Source organism: Camelus ferus, chromosome 6, assembly GCF_009834535.1.
Source record: "Camelus ferus isolate YT-003-E chromosome 6, BCGSAC_Cfer_1.0, whole genome shotgun sequence".
Classification (NCBI taxonomy): Eukaryota; Metazoa; Chordata; class Mammalia; order Artiodactyla; family Camelidae; genus Camelus; species Camelus ferus.
In genome coordinates this window covers 73066194-73088447 of record NC_045701.1, presented here as the reverse complement: position 1 = coordinate 73088447, position 22254 = coordinate 73066194, and the positions used below count along the sequence as shown (strand labels likewise).

The 22254-nt window shown below is 42.0% G+C and overlaps 1 protein-coding gene across 1 annotated transcript in view; it reads right to left on the bottom strand.

Moving 5' to 3' along the window:
• Positions 1-22254, bottom strand: part of NRXN3 (neurexin 3) — a 1622198-nt gene that overhangs the window by 1203991 nt on the left and 395953 nt on the right. The gene's annotated exons all lie outside the window — the stretch shown is intronic.

Sequence of the window (22254 nt, the reverse complement as noted above, 5' to 3'; positions counted from 1 at the left end):
TCACACAACTGTTAAGTGTAAAGCTGACGCTGGGAACCAGTCCTCTCCAGCCCCACAGCACTGCCTGCTCGACAGAAGAAAAATGGATCTTAGATCAGGTCTCACACACGTACAGATTTTATTTAGGAAGTGGCCTAGAAATGTGCACTTCAATTACTCTGATTTGCTAATCAAATTTTTTGAGGTGGAAAAAAAAAACCCTTAGAATCTGGGCCTCAGCAGTTGTCACAGCTCACAGCTATCCCTGACAGCTGGGAGAAACAAATTCAAAAGCCTTGAAGCCACCCTGCATTCTTAAAACAGGTCAGTGTGTCATATCCATATTTCTCTTTCCCCACAGCTCTACAAATACATCTTTCCCTCCTTAAATCAGCGCTCAGTTCTCTGACTAAGTGGATGGATGGCTAGATGCTGGAAATGGTCCCCCAGGGGAGAGGCAAACGTCCCATTACCAGAATTACCTGAATGCGAACTAGGACTAGAGTCTGAGTGAACAGCCATGTGAATGAGCTGCATATTGGCCACGGCCACAGAATTATTCATCCAAAGCATCTCTGCAAGAGCCTTTCTGCACTAAGAGGAGACAATAAAGGAACATCCATGTGGCCACTGGGACATGCAGAGCAAAACCCCTGCGTCTGGAGTAGGCTTGACTGGCAACATGGCTCTGCAAAAAGATCTACATCTTTCAACAAAGCTTTTACTGATAGTGTTTCTATACAGTTCTGTAATGATCACTACACTTCTCCAGCACCTCTTCATCGAGTGCTTAGCCTTGTAATGTTAATTAACAAAGCATCTCACATAGCTACATACCCACGTGCACACACATGAGATTCGTGAGAGCTGTACCAAAAAAGCTGATCGACACTAGAGTGTCCTAAAACATGAGTGTCAGAATCCCGATCTGAACCTTGTGGTGAGGATTTGATAATCCACGTGCTAGTTTGTGGATATTTAAAAATGTTTCTGTGACTGTCTCTTGGTTAAAGCACGTTTAGACATACGCCAACAGGCCTGATTTCAGAGATGTTTATCTTCAGGTACAATTGAGTATAAGTAAATATTTGGTGGGGGAAGGGCAGGAAAGGAGTTAGGAAGAAAAAGAGCAGGCAGGCTGGCTAGCTAGTCCACTGGTAAACTTCTGGTTTATCTTCAGATGTCCACAGGATGCAAAAAGAAAAAAACCCCAACAGCACAGATCACCAGGCATATTCTCAATGCATGAGTCACATACCAACTGATTGGTGACCCAAGAGGGACAGAATCTCAAGTCCAATCCATGGCCCTTTCATTATACCTGATTTGGGTACATAGCCAGCCCTATTTTGACACTTTCTGGACCCTCAGTACTACCTGCTCCAGACCAAAAATTAGCTGCTTGAGTCAAAGCATCCACAGTCCCCTCAGTTACCCATAGCCTCAACACACCCCACAACCCTGTCGCCCAGTAACAGTGTGAAGAGGTGCTGGCTCTTTTCACCACCAGCCCCCTCCCCAGACCCCACACTGCACCATAAATCCTCCACCAGGCACTTACAGGAAGTGATCCCATGAGGGCTAGGGAGGAAAGGCTATCCTGGGGGATGACCCCATCAAAAACAGCAGAGGCCCTTCCCCAGGCTGAGATGAGGCATAGAACAAGAGGGTGATGACATTTTTAGCGAGGCGAAAGCAAACTTTACATTCAACCAGCATCTTTCCTTTGAGCACCTCATACACTGAACATGAACTCATTTGCTCAGCCAATATCCCCATGAGATAGACAGCCAAGAAGGCATTATCTTCTTCATTTTCAAGAAAGGATACTCGAGGCACAAAGAGGTTAGGCAACCAGTCCAAGGTCACATAGCCAATCAGCATCCCCTATCTTTTGATGCCCTGCTCAAAGTTCATATACTTTTCCAATTATTCTTGTGATACCTTTCATTTCAGCAACAATAAGATGTAACCAGGTCTGCAGCAGAAACTCTAGTGCATTAGCCACATACCTCTACATCTATCCACTGAATAAATGGAGAAGTTGAAGCATAGGACATGAGAGGGGGGAGACTGCCTATGCTGAGAGTAGAGTCCAAATTGACTAAAAGGGAAAGGGGGCATCTTCCAAAGGGCCAGGGAGCATCACTGGCCCAATTTCAAAGCTGGAAGAAGTCTAAGGCTGCATCTACTCTGATGCAGGATTCCCTTCTCCAGGTACACATTCCCCTGTGCCATACTTCCTTTAGGGTTTTCTGTGTAGTCAGAGGGTTCCAACACAGCACTCTAGTGGAATCTGGGGACTTGCTTCATAGCCAATGATGAGAAGAAGATGTTACAGTGGACAATCATTCTTCTTGTAATCCCTGTTTGGAAGAGAAGCATCTCCATATTAATAGCTTAAATTCTTATGGATTAAGGATAAAATTCTGACCCCAGTATCATCTCACACCTGTCAGAATGGCTATCATCAAAAAGAACACAAATAACAAATGTTGGAGAGGATGTGGAGAAAAGAGAACCCTTGTAAACTGTTGGTAGGAAGGTAAATTGGTGCAGCCACTATGAAAAACAATATGGAGGTTTCTTAAAAAACTAAAAATAGAATTACCATATGATCTGGTAATTCCATACCTGGATGTATATCCAAAGCAAATGAAAATATTAATTTGAAAAGATAATGCACCCTAAGGTTCACAGCAGCCTTATTTACAATAGCCAAGGCATGGAAGGAAAGTAAGTGTCCATCAACAGATGAATGGATAAAGAAGATGTGATACACACACACACACACACACACACACACACACAAACACACACACACACACTGGAATACTACTCAGCCATAAAAAATAATGAAATTTTGCCATTTGAAACAACATGGATGAACTTGGGGGTATTATGCTAAGTGAAATAAGTCAGATGGAGAAAGAAAAATACTGTATGATATCATTTATATGTGGAATCTAAAAAATAAACAAACTAGTAGTATATAACAAAAAAGAAACAGATTCACAGACAGAGAACAGACTAGTGGTTACCAGTGGGGAGAAGGAAGCGGGGAGGGACAAGACAGAGGTAGGGGACTAAGAGGTACATACTACTATATACAAAATAAATAAGCTACAAGGATATGTTGTACAGCATAGGGAAGATAATAAATACTTTATAATAACTATAAATGGAGTATAACCCTTAAAAATTGTGAATAACTATGTTGTGTACCTGAAACTTACATAATATTGTAAATAAACTATACCTCAATTTAAAAACTAATAATATTTCCAGTAATAAGGAAAAGTATGACAGCCAGAAAAAAAAAAAGATTAAACTATGAATGTTGTTTGGTAGGATTAGGAACTTGCCTCATATGAAAATCTCAGACCACATATAACCTCAAAAGATATGTTCTCCTCTCCCTTTATATATAGAGAGAGGAATACATACACAGATTCACAAAAGGAGGAAAATGGAACAAAGGAGGAAATGTGAAGAATACAGGTTTACACAGCTCGAGTCAGGCAGGAAACAATCAGCACAGCAGAGACTGCTGGGGGCGGGGCGCCAGAAAACCACAACTGACTAGTGATGGCCGTCTGGGCAGAGATTTAGCTGGTGGTGGTGCACACAGCCTACATTTTCCATGGCTCTAAAGCTGTCTAAGCCCCTCATTTTGTACCTGAGGGTCTTCCTAAGGAGTCAATTCTCCATGAATTTCTCACTTTTCTGCATGGACTGGACAAAGGGTACCAGAACAATCTTTTCAAGAGTGTTTGTGTAGTAAAACATCCTTGGAAGCTAAGAGAGTGTCTCTCTCCAGGTCTAGAGGCAGATAGGTTTCACCAGTAAACAAAGACAGAGAACACCTCCCTCCCCAGAGCCATCCCAGGAGAGCAAGGTCTCTCTCCACCTTCAAGAAGACTGGCTTACATTCCAGAGTGCAGTTCTCTGTCTCTCCAGGAGCAGGTCACCAGCGCTCCTGGAGAGCACTAGTTTCCTAACAGGGGAGGGGATCCTCTCCTTGACACACCTCACTGCACGTGCAGGCTTCATCTCCCCCCCACCCAACCCGGAATACCCTGCGGAAAGTGGACTCAGAGAAATGAGGCGAGAGGCTGCTCTTGTTGCTGCTTTTGCCATAAGCAACCAATATTTTTAGTTTCTAACCCAGATCTTGCGTCTTCTGTCAGTGTACCTACTGACAATACTGTGTGTTTATACACATAGGTGTGTGTATATATTCACTTGTGTATATATACTATATATGTATATACACACAAATACACATATTTATCACATATGTGTATAGAATTACACACACATATATAACTGTGGCACACTAACTTCTTGGTTTACAAGTAGACTGTAGTCTCAGACTCTTCACAGCTTCTGACTTTACATAATTCTCAGTTCAACATTCTTTCCATTCACTGTAATGTGTTGCCAAACCCTATTTTGACCTTTTTCTGTACTGTCAGTTTCACCTGCTCCAGACCAGAAAGCAGCTTCTTGAATCAAAGCATCCACAGTCCCCTCGGTTATCCATAACCTCACCACACCCCACAACCCTTTCGCCCAATGTGAAGAGGTGCTGGGTCTTTTCACCACCAGCCCCCTCCCCAGATGTCCCACACTGCACCATAAATCCGCCACCATGCACTTACAGGAAGTGATCCCACGGGGGCTAAGGAGGAAAGGCTATCCTGGGGGATGACCCCATCAGAAACAGCACAGGCCCTTCCCCAGGCTGAGAGGAGGGCAGAACAAGAGGGCAATGACATTTAGCGCAGTAGCAGAAGGAGGGGGAAAAAATGAATGAAAATGCGAGAGACGGTAAGAAAGGAAAAGTCAGCCAGAAAAAGAATGCGATAGAAATGGAGTAGTACAGAGAAGGCAACATGAAGATAGATTAGCATGGGAGAGGGAGAAAATTATTGTAAGGTAGATTTAAAAGTGTGAAGTCAAAAATAGTACTGTAAAAAGTCCATCCCAAACTCTTGAGTAATTAAAGCAGAAAACCCTTTACATACTCACATTTTTATCAATGTCCCCATTTAACATGAGAAAACCAAGGCGCTAGAGCTAAGCAAACCTATTAATACGCCTTATTCAGCGGCTCTGATGAGCCTGGGGAAGCCAACCTGAGCCGCTTTCTGTGCCTTCCTTTTTGAGGTTTATTTTCCCTCCCAGTTCTTACAGAGATGCTGTTACTAGGAGCCTCTCATTTGAGGTCTCCTACAGTAAGAGGGGAAAGTTGTCACGTGTACAAAGACAACAGAGCCGTTTGCCCTGTGATGTTTACAAAGGACGGATCCTGCCAGATACATTCACAGCGCCACTGACAGGCCTCTGGAAAGGGACAGCAGGAAACACGGCTGCCCTGCCGAACTCTGTATGCTTGGACATTCAGCAAGACATTTGACGCCCATCAGGAAATTGGACTTGCAGATTCATTTAAATTGACTAACAGAAGACCAAGGCTTTCCTGAACTGAAACACAAAACCATGAGACGGGAGAAGAGGAGTAATATTTAGAGTGAAGCAACTTGGAGGGAGGGCATGAGGGGTCAGACGGGCCCCTGAGAAGCTAGTGTACCTCTGTGAGTTGGGATCTGGGCAGAAGGAGGGAGAACAGTCCTCCTGGAGATAGGGGGTGGCCGGCCAGGGGCTCTCGACAAATCAGTGAACCCCCAGGGGCCTTCTCTGTAGAATGGGGGCAGCAGTACTAATGGACTTTGTGGGGCTATTTCTTGGAAAAGAATAAAAACGTTCAACAGGCACTTGGTAAATATGAAGTGCTGTACAAAAGGCAATAATAACGTCAAATTTTATTTAACATCTTCATTAAGGACTCAGAGTGGAGCAGGCAGGCTGTTAATGTAATCTGCAGAGAGTACTAAATTGGGCATTGCTGGCAACAGCGCAGCTCAGACAAGCAAACACCCAAAGGACACTAACACGCCGGCAACAAACCTCCAGGACGGCAGGTTTGGTCCCTCCCTCAGCTATCAACCCGCCAGGTGAAGGGCCCTCCTCCAGGGTGGCTGAGGGAATCACACTGAACCTTCTCCACCTGCACTCCCTCGTGTTCATCCAGGTAAAATCGGATTAAGATGAACATTAGGAAGGATGCGAAAGGAGGGAGTGAAAGCTGTCCCGGTGTCCACCCGCGATGTGACCACATGGAAAGAGTGCTGGAAATATCTGGTTCCTAACTCTTAGGGTCACAGTTAGGGACAGGATGCAATGCTCCTCTCGTGAGCTGGGCCTGCAACCTTGGGTCCCAGGACACACATCCTATCTGGACTCTGTCTTCAAAGAGAAAAAGTGGGCGTTTCTGAGCCCACATTTGGACCTGTATGTGCACCAAGAGAATAAAAATCAGCCTTGAGAGCCATGGCTATGCCACCAAGCCAAACAAGCCTCTGGCAGACCGCAGTCTCCTTATGGCTTACAAGGCTCCTCATGACCCAGCCCTTGTGACCTTTCCAGCCTTACCTCACACCACCTACAGATGACTCCAGCCACACTCAGCCATGTCCGGCTCCTCGACCATGTGTACACACTGTCCCTCTGCCAGAAACATTCTTTCTTCTCCTTGCCTGACAAAACTGACTTATCCTTTGGGATCAGCTCTCCCACAGCTGCCCTGAGCACTCACCTTCTCTGCACCAATGGCATCTTACACTTTTCTTGTTAGAGATCCTGACTTCACAATTATTCACTGATTGCCTTCTTTGAGCTAAGCACTGTGGAAAGGATATGACATTAAACAAGACAGACAAAATACTTATCTTCACAGAAGAGAGTGGTTTTCAAACCTGGCTACATATTAGAATCTCCTGGGAAGCTTTTTAAAACCATCATGATCATTTCAATTTAATTGGTCTGGAGTGGGACCCTGATAATGGGTATATTTTAAAACAGTAGTTCTCAACAATAGCAGTCTTTGGAATTAAATAAAATACTGATGCCTTGTTCCCACCCCAGCCCAATTAGATCAAAATGTCTGGGAGTGGAGACTGGATGTAAGTCTTCTGTTTTTTGTTAAGTTCTCAAGAGGGTCTAGCATAGGGCCATGGTTGAGAGCCAACAGGTTAGAGGGTAGAACTGACATCAAATATTTATCCTACTACCAAGAAAGGCCTGTTTACTCACCTATGCCCCTGCTGGTCTGTGATCTTTCAGATACCATTTCCAGAACTTGGCACTGTGCCTGGCACACAGTAGGTAATCACTGAATATTTACTGAAAGAAGGAAGGACAAACTCTTAATTATTTTGGTCCAGAGGTGTCCTAGTGTGCTAAGGCTACCATAACAAGGTACACAAACTGGGTGGCACTTCTGTCTCACAGCTCTGGAAACTAAAAGCCTAAGGTCAAGGTGTTGTCAGGCTAGGCTCCTCCTGAGGGCTGTAAGGGAGAATCTGTTCTTTGCCTCTCTAACGTCCGGCAGTGCACTGGCAATGGTTGGCATTCCTTGGCCAGTAGATGCATTACTCGAATCTCTGTCTTCAGTTTCACGTGGCATTCTCCCTGTGTGCGTGTCTGCCTCTGCATCCAAAAATCCCCTTTTTATAAGAATGCCAGTCATATTGGACTAGGACCACCCCCAATGACCTCATCTTAACTCAATCATCTGCAAAGACCGTACTGCCAAATAAGGGTCACATTCACAGGTTCTGGGGGTTAGCACTTGAGCATCTTCTGGGAGAATACATTCAACCCATATCAAGTGGGATGCTCTATCTTAGAATGGAAGAAAGAAAGGAGGACAAACTCTATTATCTTGGTTGAGTGGGGTGCTTTCTTATGCTGGATCACAGCTTCCTGCACTAACTTGCCTTCAGTCAGACCTTCTTCTAGCAGCTCTCTGCTAAGCACAAAGGCACCAAGTAGGCTGGCCCTTGGCAAAATGGTGAACAGCAAAGATTGTCTGCCCTCACTCCTTCCAGGGCACATTGCCTGTATTCCATCTCTGAACTGGATTAAAGTATCTATCTGTCTGCTGCATCCAAATAGGAAGGAACAGACTTCTGTATAAGAAACTAAATGATTTAGTATAATATATTGCCCTCTTGGGGATATTGGATATTTAATTGAATATTCACTAAAAAAAAAAAAAAAAAAACACTAGCAATGCCCACAATAATAAATCCCTAAGGAGAGAAATGTAGGCATATCATCAGGGGAGGTATGGAGAAATGGGGGGGAGGGCAAAAGCGGACTCCTTGGTAACACCCTCCCCACCGGACCCACCTTCTTCATCTGAAACTCATGGGGCCTTACTGGACTTGGTCTACTAAAGCTTTATTCTAGGTCACTCTAGGAAAAACTCTTCAGAAAATATAACTTTCACTCCACTTTCTATCCTGATGCCATCAATGGTGAGTTACCGTATTCTGAGAAGTAGCTGTTTATTTTTTTTCCTAATGGAAACTCAGAGCCTGACCTATGCTCACCACACCAGTTGACTCTTTTCCTGGGGTTTCCACTTAGCAGCAAAGCCTCTCTGGACCTCGCCTAGTGGCATCCAGTACCACTAGGTCCTTAGCCTGGGCATTGGCCCCAGTGCCACTCCTTAGTTAAGCCCACTAACCACTGCTCAAGCCACAGCGGCCAAGTTGGGGTGGACATATAAATTGACCTTCACTTGTGAGGAAAGTTTTTTCTCCACATTTATGGGGATGAGAGTCTAATTATAAACAAGCATCAATTCTTCTATTATTCTCACCAAGGTTTTCAGCCATTCTGAGACACCGTTACTTATGACTGACAGCTGTCAAGGAAGATGATAATGTGAGGAATACAAATGATCCTGCACATCTTCCTCAGAGCAGGGAAACAGGACTAGACTGGGAGTCATAAGACATGGATTTTTGACCTGGATCTGTCATCACCTGGGTGTTGTCAAGACAATCACTCCCCCTCCTCTTATCCTCAGTGTTCTCAGATGCTAAATGGGGATAGTAACAGCCAGGTGCTCTTGTACTCACTTTGCATGTGTGGAGTTGCTAAAGGCTCCAAACAGCTCCAGCAGAACTACCTCTATTTAAGTACCTACCTTAAGTATAAGAAGATTGAGGCCCACAGAATTAGTTTGCCTGAGTCCCTGCTACTAGTGACTAGTGAGCGGAGATTTGAATCAGGTAATCTGGCTCCAGATTCTTTCCTCTTAATCACTAAGCTATAATAATAGCATAGTAATAATAGTAACTACATCACCAGATATAGTGAAGATTAAATGAGATTGTGCACTTGAGAACTGGGCAAAATATTTTTAAAATATTGACTGTTTTTATTATATCACGGAGGAGGATTTTAATAATTGTTGGGATGCCTTCCCTGGCATCATCTGTAAGTCTTTTCCTGAGAAGGCAGTCCATAGTTTACTAGATTTCCACTGTTTTCCTCAACTTGATGTAGAAACGTGGGAAGGAAAATACTGCATAACTTTAGAGGAAAATGTCCAGTTGAGCTAATGCACAATCCCATTCTGATGCCTGCAAGATAAGGCCAGTCCTAAGAGTAGCTAAAGTGGAAAACGTTCTAATCTAAAAACAACTTCCCTATCTAGATACTAGCCTGCATAAAATGTTTCTATTTTGGCTTAAGGAGTGCCCTGTATTTGCCCGGGCAGGACTCAGAATACAAATGTCTACCAGGAGAAGACGTGCCTTATGTCCCATCTGCTGCAGTATCAGTTAGATCATTCCAGTCTTTTCTGGGAGAATCATGTATGTGAGCTATGGATAACCACAGAGGAAGAAAGTATGAAAGAAGTGAAATGTTCCAAACTTCACACGTTCCACAACTTGGGCTTAGGCTGTCTTGGTTCCAAGCTCATTGATTTTGCTTCTCATTTCAGTCTGTTGTGGAAGGCAAAGCAGGGCACAGAACAGAACCACACTTATAGAGCACAGATCAAGAGTCAGACCCTGTGCAATGTGACTTCTCCAGTGTTACTCTCTTTATTCCTTACAACGATTCGGAAATGTGGATTCTCCCAATGCCCACACCCATCACCCGTTTTATTTTGCTTTTTAATGAATAATGACAGGTCAGAGACATAAGGAATTTGCTAAGGTCCCATAAACTGCACTTGGCACATCTGGGACTAGAACTCAGACATGTCCGATTCTAAAGCTCGTTCTTGGCGCCACCCGACACTGTATGCACAAGTCACTCGATCTCACGCAGCCCCAAGACCCCTCACTGGCAGGACAGGAGATGTAACCAGAGAGAGGTCATATAAACCAGCTGATGAAAGAGCCCAGAAGCCCAGTCCTGGTCCTCCCCACTGTCTGCCCTCACCCCTCACTCAGACATAAAACTCCAGGGGTGAAAGAAGTGGCAGCAGGTGAGCAAAAGCCCCAAGACTGTGCACCCCTGTTTTCACACACCCTCTCCCTCTTTCCCTCTCTCTCTCTACATCAAGCACTGTCATCTGAAGCTTGGATTCTGCTGCCAGCCGGGCCTCTGTGTGGCTGAAAAGGAATGTTATTTACAGCAAGGTCTGGCCTCTCGTGCCACCATGTAATTCAAGGCAATTGCACTTCCAAATAGATCTTTTTGGAGAAAATCAACAGTGGCTTTGCTTTCAATCTACTGGAAAATGAAGTCCTGTGAATGTGTTACGTAAGTCCACAGCAGGCAGAGCGAGGTATGCAGGACCCCACAGCTCGGCCAAGAGAGGGTGAGGCTCTGGTGTCCCCCTGCCTTCCCGGTTGTGTGCTATGGTTCTGTGGAGCAGACCAGAGCCACATGGAAGGAGAAGGAGAAGGTGTGAGTGCAATCTGCCAAAACCATCAGCTGGGGCTGCAGGGGAGAAATGGGAACCAGAGACACACAGAACACCCTGTTGGAAGAGAAGATCAAAGAATCATTCCTGCTTTATTTATCCTCAGTTTAAACTAATGCAATTTGGTAATAGCCACCACATACACAGATGCAATACCTGTGCCCAGAATCTCTTTTTGCTACATTTTAATGTTTATTTTCCATTATAAAGTAGTAACATCTTGCTGAAGAAAATCTGAAAATGCAGAAACACAGAAAAATTAAAATAAATTGTCCACAATTCTATCACCCAAACGTAATCATTGTTAACATTTTGATGGATTTCTTCCCAGTCTTTGTTTTTATCTATTTTTAGCTTAAAAAAATTATTCCTGATGAGCTTTCCAGAATGCTTCAGGCATTCACCTCTGGGACCTTCTTTCAAGATTTTGATTGATACACACTCTAGAGTTTTAAGAGGCTAGATGGTAAATTGATTGGCTGGATAGCTAGCCAATAGTTTGTTAGATTATGGAGAAAGACTACAGTGGGATAGAAAGAGCACTAAGCCGTGAATCAGATGTTCACTCCAGCCCCATTTCTACCACTACAGGACCGGGGGTATGTTCTAGATTCCTTTTTGGACCTTATTTGTATCACTCATAGTAAGAAGCATAAGTGTAGGATTCATTAGGAGTCTTAGTATCTCTTATATATTCCGAGAAAATCACTTCCTCTCCCTTTCCTTCTCATTATGCAGATGAAAATACATGAGTACAATGGGGATTTCAATAACTCTGCTCCAAAACTTTTCATAGCTGTTGTGAGGGTCAAATTAAATGGTGCATGAAAAAAAAAAGGCTTTGATAACTGTAAAAAAACCATAAAAATGAAGGCTATCGTTATAATTTTTTTTAAAAAAGAGAGAAATACCTGAGCCACATATCTTGTGGAAATACAAGGACAGTGAGATGAGGTGATCCAGGGAAGAAACAGAGAGAGAGGTGCTGTTCCTGCAATTCAGACAAGAAATCCAGAATAACAGAGGGGGTGCAGAGGGGGCAAAGAATGAAAGTATACAAAAGGCAGTGATTTTTCTCCCTTTACCTCCTTCTTTGTCCAAAAAGGCACTGACTGCTCACCCTCTAAGAGTCCAGATGGGAGATACAAATGCAGAGGGTGTGATCTGACTTTGGTTCTATACCTTAGCAGGAGTTGAGAGGGAGCTGAGGCACCTCTATCCCATCTCAGCCAGAACCTTCCCAAAGGTGAAAGTCCCATGGGTGACACTCTCCAGCCTACCAACTGTAGTCAGGTTCACGTTTTTACATCATGAAGAAGAGCGCATGGGTAGGGGACAGAGGAGGGGATAAGGAGGGGGCAGCACTGAACCACAGAAAATGCAGAGGAGAACTACCCGTCAGAATACCACGTCGATTTGGGAGATCCCCAGGAGCGAAGCTGCCAGACCGTGGAGTTAGTGATAGCGAGCCACCTTCTGGTGGACCTAGATATTGCATAATTTCCTGTGTCCATGAATTCTAACTCTTGTCCCTGTTTAGAGCTCGTTCATAAGTTATCTTTCCAAGTTAATACACTGGTTCCATGGCATCTCCAAGACCAAAAACCAGGAAAAACTGCTACAATGATGAAACATGTCTTTAGCAGTTCTTATTGTGTGTCTTTAGCACTTTCTTATTCAACTTGTTCTCTCCAACTTTTCCCTTCCACCCTCATTTGGCCACCCAAATCCAATGCTCTTAATTCATATATGTGTATTCATGACCTACTGGGTCACTCTCCCCAGCAATATTTGTATTTTAAAGAAGACCTAAAGAAATTGTCACTGATAACATCATCTTACACATTTATTCAAACGGGTATTGGGCATCTACTATGTACAAGATGCGATCCCATCTTCCAAGATCTCATAATCTATCAAGGGAAGTAAAAATGTACTAAAATAACAACACTACCATAGTTTGAGGAAACAAGATGAATAATAAATATAATAGATTCTTTACAAGTTCTGGAAAGGAAAAAAAAATCACTTATGGTTGGGATGGTCAGAGAAGGTGGTATGTGACCTGATATTTGAAGATTTTAACAGGAGATGGAGAAGCTATATCTGGTAAAAAGAACAGAACACACAAAGTACAAAACATGGAAAAGGTAAGACATGTTCATGAGACACTTTGACCAGAGCATGTCAGAGAAAAATGACAACTAATGTTTATATAATTTTATAAAGCCTCTTTTAAAATTTTTATTTTCTCAATCATCTCACAAGGTAGATATTAATATTACTGATCCCACTTTACAGATGGAGAAACTGAGTTTAGAAGAGGTTAAATTACTTACTTCATGAAGATTCTACAGCTAGAGAAAGAACTTAAACCCAAGAGTTCAATCTCCAAATACCAGGCCATAGCAAATATGTTTAACTCAAAAAGGGAGAATGCAACCACTCTCTGAAGGGCAAGGAATACCAAGCTATAATATCAGGCTAATGGTGAGACTTCAGGACCTGTGACAGTAGACGTGAGCTTCCCTTTGGGGCCTGTGGAGGAAACCAGATGTGATCTTTGTTTTCTCTCCTTCCAGACGGGGGCTGACTCCTCACTGGTCATTATCTTTCTTCTTCTTAGAGACACACCCTGAGCTATGTAGCTATACAGGAGCTTACAAACAACATAGAAAAGTTACTTCTTTGTTTTTCCAGTGCAATTATCAGTTTTTTTGACTTCCTGCTCTCTGCATTGTATGTTACTAGGCCTTAGGGTGCCTCAGTGAATTAAAATGATACAGTCAAAATGTATGATTAAAAGACTGAGCAGCAATAACAGCATAATCATACTATGCATTATATCCCACTTTAGCATCTGTTATCTCATTTACTCACACAAAATCAGCAGCACTCTGAAATAGGAATCAGAATGTGGCAATCCAATTTTACCAATGGGAACATTGAAACAGAGAGGTTACATTGTTTGCCTGGGGCCACACAGCAAGTTATTGGAACTTTAACCAAATCCCTCAACTCCGAAGCCAGCCTTATTTTCACAGTAGTTCAGTCTCTTGAGTTTAGGCAAGCTGTGAAGCTAAGAGGTGTCATGTGGTACCATCTGCTTCTGCCTCCCAGGAGCTCTCGTTTCAGCACCGTGGACAGAGGCACCCAGGTCTGAAGCCATTCTTTAATGGCATACAATGCTAGTTTCCAAAGTAAAGTTCGCAAACTGAATTCCAGAGTGCTGAACCATGCCGTGTACCATAGGAACACTCGTGGTTATCTAGAAGTGATGGCAATAATAATCAATCACGTAAAAACAAGTCCAAGTCTGGAACAGACATCTTCACTGAACTGACCTAGGTTGAGGCAAAGGTAACCTTTAAGTAGAGCAGCTACTCATTCTTCATAAAGCCTGGAATTAATCAATAATCAGTAATATTTATCCTGCTACCCAAATGTTGGATTGTCTCCAATTAACTAACCTTGTTTTCCCCTTTCACATCCCAGGATATAGTGAAAAACCCCAAGCTATTCAAATGTCAAAGTAACAGCAATGTCAGCTAATGTCTACTGAACCCTTGCTCTGTGTCAGGGGCCTGGGCTAGGCACCTAAATGCTGTGTCATCTTTTGACCATTTCAGTGCGAAGTGTGAAATATATCTTGAAATATGGCTAAGATAGACAGTCTGTGAGGAAAGATGCTACACTGAGAAGATGGACTGAGTCTGGAGTCACACAATCCTGCCTCAGGTCCCAGGTCTGCCTCTCACTTGCTATGTGATCTTGGATACTTATGTAACTGTCCTGAGCCTCAGCCTCTGCCTATGTAAAATTACAGGATCACACTTTCTTCATAGGATTGTTGATGAGACTATGAACAATGCACATAAATCCCAGAGCACAATGTTAAGCGCATTGTTCAATGGACACGATTGTGTAAGTTCGCTCTCTCTCCCAACTTGCATGTGGACCTTTGGTTTCCCTTTAGCCTCCTTCCTGAGGCTTCACTTTCAATTCATTGATTTGGTATCAAGATAAAAGTAAAATTTGGGAGAAGAGAGTAGTTATACTGAGTTTAAAAATGATAATGCCTGTAGTGGCAATCTCAGAAGGGTATAAGGAGGGGGAAACATGGTGGCCACAAGGAGTGTATGACAGTTATAAGAAAAGTCAGGTATGTATACTGTCAAATATATTGTGTTTGACCACAGACTAGCAATGGGAACAGGAACTGTGATAAGGCTGTAAGCCAGTGAACACCATTCTTGGCACTGCATCCCACTCACATCATTTTCAGGGAAGCTTCACAACCCAAGGAGGCAAGGACATAAAGGTCAGTAGGATTTTTTTTTTTTATCAGAACCAGAGGCACAACTTCCAACGTTCACCTATTTCCACAAACATCAACTCACCTTCAGCTACCCTTCCTAGCATGAACTTTCAAATTTATTGTCCCATTGAGGAAAAGAGATCCCAAACAAAGCTGATGCATGAAGAACATCTCTAGAGAAGTGAGATCTAAAATAATGCCATTTGCAGCAACATGGATAGACCTAGACAGCATCATTCTAATTGAAGTAAGCCAAAAAGAGAAAGAAAAATACCATATAATATTACTCACATGTGGAATCTAAAAAAACAAAGGACACTATGAACTCATCTACAAAACAGTAAGAGACTTGCAGTCTTAGTAAATAATCTTATGGTTGCCAGGGAAGGGGGGCGGGAGGGATAAATTTGGGAGTTTGAGATTTATAAATGTTAGCCACTATATATAAAAATAGATTTTTTTTAAAAGTTTCTTTTGTCTAGCACAGGGAACTGTGTTCAATACCTTGGAATAATCTTTAATGAAAAAATATGAAAACAAATATATGTATGTACATACATGACTGAGACATTGTGCTGTACACCAGAGATTGACATATTGTAACTGACTGTACTTCAACTAAATAACTAAATAACTAAATAAATAAAAGAGCTTCGTTGTTCATTCTTTTCACCACCACTTACTGATCACCACAAGAAATAGTTGGTCTCTTCCATCAATGATACTAGAGCCTGGTGAATGCTTTAATAAAAATGGCACTATGCATGGGCATGGGGAAGCCTAATGCCAACCACCCACCTCCAGGAATACTTCTTGGCCCATCGCACAGATAGTCACTGAAGCTCTTTCTGCACCCAGCTGAAACTCTGCTCGTTCAGTCTGATTGGCTCTCTGCCTCCCTCAATTCTGACTGCACTCAGATTCAAAAAACAACATATGTGTGTATCTGAAAGGAATCCTAGACATCATCTTGTCTGACCTTTTTATTTTACAAACTGATTCCCAAAGAGAGAATGACTTCCCCTAGGTTGCAAAGCTGGCAGGTCGAGAACCAGGACACAGGTCTCCCAACAACCACACAGGAAAATGTGTTATGTTACAAGTGCGGTCCTGTCTCATATGTGGTTCTTCAGTCTCCTTGGTGAGTTTACAGTTCCTTCTCCTTTGTAAAACTATTTCCCCACAAGTCCCTCTGTTGCTCTGCAAAGTCTAACAGGATAACCAGAAGCATTTGCTAACTGGCTAACTAGACTCAGCTCTGGGTTTAATTCAAGGAGAACTGATATAATTACTTCTATCTGTACTCCAACTCTATTCACTCAAATAATAACCCGGGGTGTACTGAATATCTTGGGTAGCCTTTCTCAAACCCTCCTCAAAATAATAATGGGCATCGGGTCCATAAACAGTAGGACAGAGGGGAAACGTCTTGGGTCTACCATTACATTACTGGTCATGATCTGTGCAGACTCCCCAATCCCTTATTGCTGAATAACTGGGAAGACACCAGCTTCCAGGAATTGCATATTGTGTTCTTTGGCAAGTGCAGATGATAACAATGTCTCTTGATTAACCCTTATGCATGGGCCCTTCGTGAGCTGTATTTCCCCCAGAGCTCCTAGGGAAGTAGCATGGTGGGGCATAAGAGCACTGGCACAGGAGTTAGGTAGCCTCGGTAGGAATGTGGTTTCTTGGCTCTGTAACCTACAAGAAGTAGAATTCCCTAAGTCTGCATTTCCTCATCTATAAAATAGGGATAATATTACCAAACTTGTTGGGTTGTTATAAGAATTAAATATTTGAGTAAAGAATCCGGCTTATATTAGGGAGTGCAAATAAATATTACTTTACTTCCCCTTCCATTAAAGTGGGGAAAAAGAGCATTCCTATGTCTGTTTAAGCCCTAACTCTTACTTACTGGAATCTGAATATTCATTTCCTCAGATCTTTAAGTCCTTAGCTTCCCCTTTGCAAAAAGGACATCTTCCTCTTTTCCAGGGAATAATGTGACAGAACTACTCAGTTTTCCCTAGATAAAGACATGCTTTACAATAGAAGCATAATTTTTTTTAACATTTTTTATTGATTTATAATCATTTTACAATGTTGTGTCAAATTCCAGTGTTCAGCACAATTTTTCAGTTATTCATGGACATATACACACTCATTGTCACATTTTTTTCTGTGAGTTATCATAACATTTTGTGTATATTTCCCTGTGCTATACAGTGTAGTCTATTCTACAATTTTGAAATCCCAGTCTATCCCTTCCCACCTTCCACCCCCCTGGTAACCACAAGTCTGTATTCTCTTTCTGTGAGTCTATTTCTGTCCTTTATTTACGCTTTGTTTTTGTTTGTTTGTTTTTGTTTTTGTTTTTTAGATTCCACATATGAGCGATCTCATATTTTCTTTCTCTTTCTGGCTTACTTCACTTAGAATGACATTCTCCAGGAGCATCCATGTTGCTGCAAATGGCATTATGTTGTCAGTTTTTATGGCTGACTAGTATTCCATTGTATAAATATACCACATCTTCTTTATCCAGTCACCTGTTGATGGACATTTAGGCTGTTTCCATGTTTTGGCTATTGTAAATAGTGCTGCTATGAACATTGGGGTGCAGGTGTCATCCTGAAGTAGATTTCCTTCTGGATACAAGCCCAGGAGTGGGATTCCTGGGTCATATGGTAAGTCTATTCCTAGTCTTTTGAGGAATCTCCACACTGTTTTCCATAGTGGCTTCACCAAACTGCATTCCCACCAGCAGTGTAGGAGGGTTCCCCTTTCTCCACAGCCTCTCCAGCATTTGTCATTTGTGGATTTTTGAATGACGGCCATTCTGACTGGTGTGAGGTGATACCTCATTGTAGTTTTGATTTGCATTTCTCTGATAATTAGTAATATTGAGCATTTTTTCATGTGCTTTTTGATCATTTGTATGTCTTCCTTGGAGAATTGCTTGTTTAGGTCTTCTGCCCATTTTTGGATTGGATTGTTAATTTTTTTCTTACTGAGTCGTATGAGCTGCTTATATATTCTGGAGATCAAGCCTTTGTCGGTTTCACTTGCAAAAATTTTCTCCCATTCCGTAGGTTTTCTTCTTGTTTTACTTCTGGTTTCCTTTGCTGTGCAGAAGCTTGTAAGTTTCATTAGGTCCCATTTGTTTATTCTTGCTTTTATTTCTTCTAGGAGAAAATTTTGAAATGTATGTCAGATAATGTTTTGCCTATGTTTTCCTCTAGGAGGTTTATTGTATCTTGTCTTATGTTTAAGTCTTTAATCCATTTTGAGTTGATTTTTGTATATGGTGTAAGGGAGTGTTCTAGCTTCATTGTTTTACATGCTGCTGTCCAGTTTTCCCAACACCATTTGCTGAAGAGACTGTCTTTATTCCAATGTATATTCTTGCCTCCTTTGTCAAAGATGAGTTGACCAAAAGTTTGTGGGTTCATTTCTGGGCTCTCTATTCTGTTCCATTGGTCTATATGTCTGTTTTGGTACCAATACCATGCTGTCTTGATGACTGTAGCTCTATAGTATTGTCTGAAGTCTGGGAGAGTTATTCCTCCAGCCTCTTTCTTTCTCTTCAGTAATGCTTTGGCAATTCTAGGTCTTTGATGGTTCCATATGAATTTTATTATGATTTTTTCTAGTTCTGTGAAATATGTCCTGGGTAATTGGATAGGGATTGCATTAAATGTGTAGATTGCCTTGGGCAGTGTGACCATTTTAACAATATTGATTCTTCCAATCCAAGAGCATGGAATATCCTTCCATTTTTTAAAGTCTTCTTTAATTTCCTTCATCAATGGTTTATAGTTTTCTGTGTATAATTCTTTCACCTCCTTGGTTAGATTTATTCCCAGATATTTTATTACTTTGGGTGCTATTTTAAAAGGGATTGTTTCTTTACTTTCTTCTTCTGTTGATTTATCGTTAGTGTAAAGAAATGCAACTGATTTTTGAACGTTAATTTTGTAACCTGCTACCTTGCTGAATTCTTCAATCAGCTCTAGTAGCTTTTGTGTGGACCTTTTAGGGTTTTCTATATATAGTAACATGTCATCAGCATATAATTACACTTTTACCTCTTCTTTTCCAATTTGGATCCCTTTTATTTCTTTCTCTTGCCTGACTGCTGTGGCTAGGACTTCCAGGACTATGTTGAATAGGAGTGGTGATAGTGGGCATCCTTGTCTTGTCCCAGATTTTAGTGGGAAGCTTTTGAGTTTTTCACCATTGAGTACTATGCTGGCTGTAGGTTTGTCATATATAGCTTTTATTATGTTGAGATATGTTCCCTCTATACCCACTTTGGCGAGAGTTTTTATCATAAATGGGTGTTGAATTTTATCAAATGCTTTTTCTGCATCGATTGAGATGATCATGTGGTTTTTGTCCTTTCTCTTGTTGATGTGATGTATTACATTGATTGATTTGCGTATGTTGAACCAGCCTTGTGTCCCTGGGATGAACCCCACTTGGTCATGATGTATAATCTTTTTTATGTGTTGTTGGATTCTATTTGCTAAAATTTTGGTGAGGATTTTGGCGTCTATGTTCATCAGTGATATTGGCCTATAATTCTCTTTTTTGGTAGTGTCTTTGCCTGGTTTTGGTATCAGGGTGATGGTGGCTTCATAGAATGAGTTTGGGAGTATTCCCTCCTTTTCAATCATCTGGAAGAGTTTGAGAAGGACTGGTATGAGTTCTTCTTTGTATGTTTGGTAGAATTCCCCGGTGAAGCCGTCCGGTCCTGGACTTTTATTTGTAGGGAGGTTTTTAATTGCTATTTCTATCTCCTTTCTAGTGATCGGATTGTTCAAGTGTTCAGATTCTTCTTGATTCAGTTTTGGTGGACAGTATGTTTCCAGAAACTTGTCCATCTCCTCTAGGTTATCCAGTTTGGTTCCATATAGTTTTTCATAATATTCTCGTATGATATTCTGTATTTCTATTTTGTTTGTTGTAATTTCTCCATTTTCCTTTCTTATTTTGCTAATTTGTGCTCTCTCTTTTTTCTTCTTTGTGAGTTTGGCCAGAGGTTTGTCGATTTTATTTACTTTTTCAAAAAACCAGCTTTTGGTTTGGTTGATTTTTTCTATGTCTTGTTAATCTCTATTGTATTTAATTCCTCTCTGATCTTTATTATTTCCTTCCTTCTGCTGCTTTTTGGGGCTTTTTGTTCTTCTTTTTCTAATTCATTCAGGTGGTGGGTTAAATTGTTTATTTGAGATTGTTCTTCTTTTTTGAGGAAGGCCTGTATCGCTATAAACTTCCCTCTTAGCACTGCCTTTGCTGTGTCCCATAGGTTTTGAGTGGTTGTGCTTTCATTATCATTTGTCTCAAGGTATTTTTTAATTTCAGCTAGAAGCATAATTTTAATAGCAGTATTAACCATTTGTGGGTAAGAGGGAGAAAATAAACAATGACTGAGTGTCTAATATGTACCAGGCAATTTAAGCACATTATTTCACATAACCTTGTAACACCCCTGGGAGGGTATTTGTTATTACCCCATTTTACAGTTACAGATTGGCAAGGTTAATTAAACTCAAACCAATGTAGATGTTAAGCAGCAGAGTTAAGATGTGAACCTATGTCTGTCAGACTCCAAAGCCCACTTTCTTTCCACTTATGCAACTCTCTTACTTTCCTTGGATAAAGGTATCCCATTTGGGGAGCAGAATCATCCACTGAAGCTTTTAAAGAGAGAGGAGTGTGCAAACATCAACCATACTAAATCCATTGACTGTTGACTTTCCCTTGGTCTTCCTGGCCTAGTGATCATCCTTTCATTGAGATTTTAGATGATCAGGTGATGGATTTATGCCAGTGACCACCAGAGGGGGATAACAGCTGGCAAAGTGCAGACTGCATGTGCATGCATGCGTGCAAACACCACACATACACACACACACACACACACACACACACACACACACACACACAGAGTAGCCTACCCAAACAATAACAGAGGATTAACGCACACAGAGATTCCTTTTAAAACAAAGACCCTTGAAGAAACAGGGCTCCCTCTCATCCTCTGCACTGCTGCCAAAGTCTGCTGAGTCTTAGCACATCTTGAGGGAAAGAAGGAAAAGTGGGAATCTCTACTTCAGGTAAAGTATATTCTTGTCTTGGAGAGAATAAAAAGCAGATTTGACCCAGTGGGTCTTATCTCCAAAGAACATCAAGCACACAGTTGGAAAACAATGACTTTGGAACCAGAAGACAAGGGTTTTTGAAGTCTTGGCGCAACCACAGCCGTTGCACGTGCGGTTATGCCGGAGTCCCTCTGCACTTCCGGTTGTCCGTTTCCTCATGTGTCAATGGGGATCCCAACACCCACCTTTCAAGGCTCTTGTAAAGACAGGGTGAAATGAGGTGAGGCAAAGTGCTCTGCAAACTGTACAAACGCCAGCTGCTCTTACTGGTATTATAATGATGATTGTTCACTCAGGATTGAGGTTCCAACTCTATCAAGGCCCGTCCTTAACTCCAGAAGGTGCAGGAGTGACAGGACTTGGACTATATAAAACAAAAGTAGAAGAAGCCAGGGTGGTAATAAACAAGCCTGGAAGGAAGGGTCTGGATTCCGCACACTGATACTTTTGTGTTCTTTCTGCCTCTCCCAGGCCCACCCGCCTGCGATTAGTTTCCCAGGGCCACTGCAACAAGTTACCACAAGCCGGATTTATTCTCTCACAGTTCTAAAGGACGGAGGTCTGAAATCAAGGTGTTGGCAGAGCCACTCCCTCCAGAGGCTCTCGGAGAGAATCCTCCCTTGCCTCTCCCGGCTTCTGGCAGCTGTCAGGATTCCTTGGATTCACTGGCTTGTGACTGCATCACTGCAATTTCTGCCTCCACCTTCACATCACCTTCTCCTTTTCTGTCTGTCAAATCTTCCCTGTGTGTCTCTTATAAGGACACTTGTCGCTGGTTTTCGAGCCCACTTGAATAATCCAGAATTATCTCTTCATCTCAAGATCCTTAACTTAATTACATTTACAACAACCGGTTTTCCCAGTAAGGTAATATTCATGGGGTCCAGAAATCAGAACACGCCGTATCTTGTGGGAGGTCACCATTAAACCCATTACAAAGCTAAACCAGAACAAACTCAAAGACACAAAATCACGTGGACTGTGTG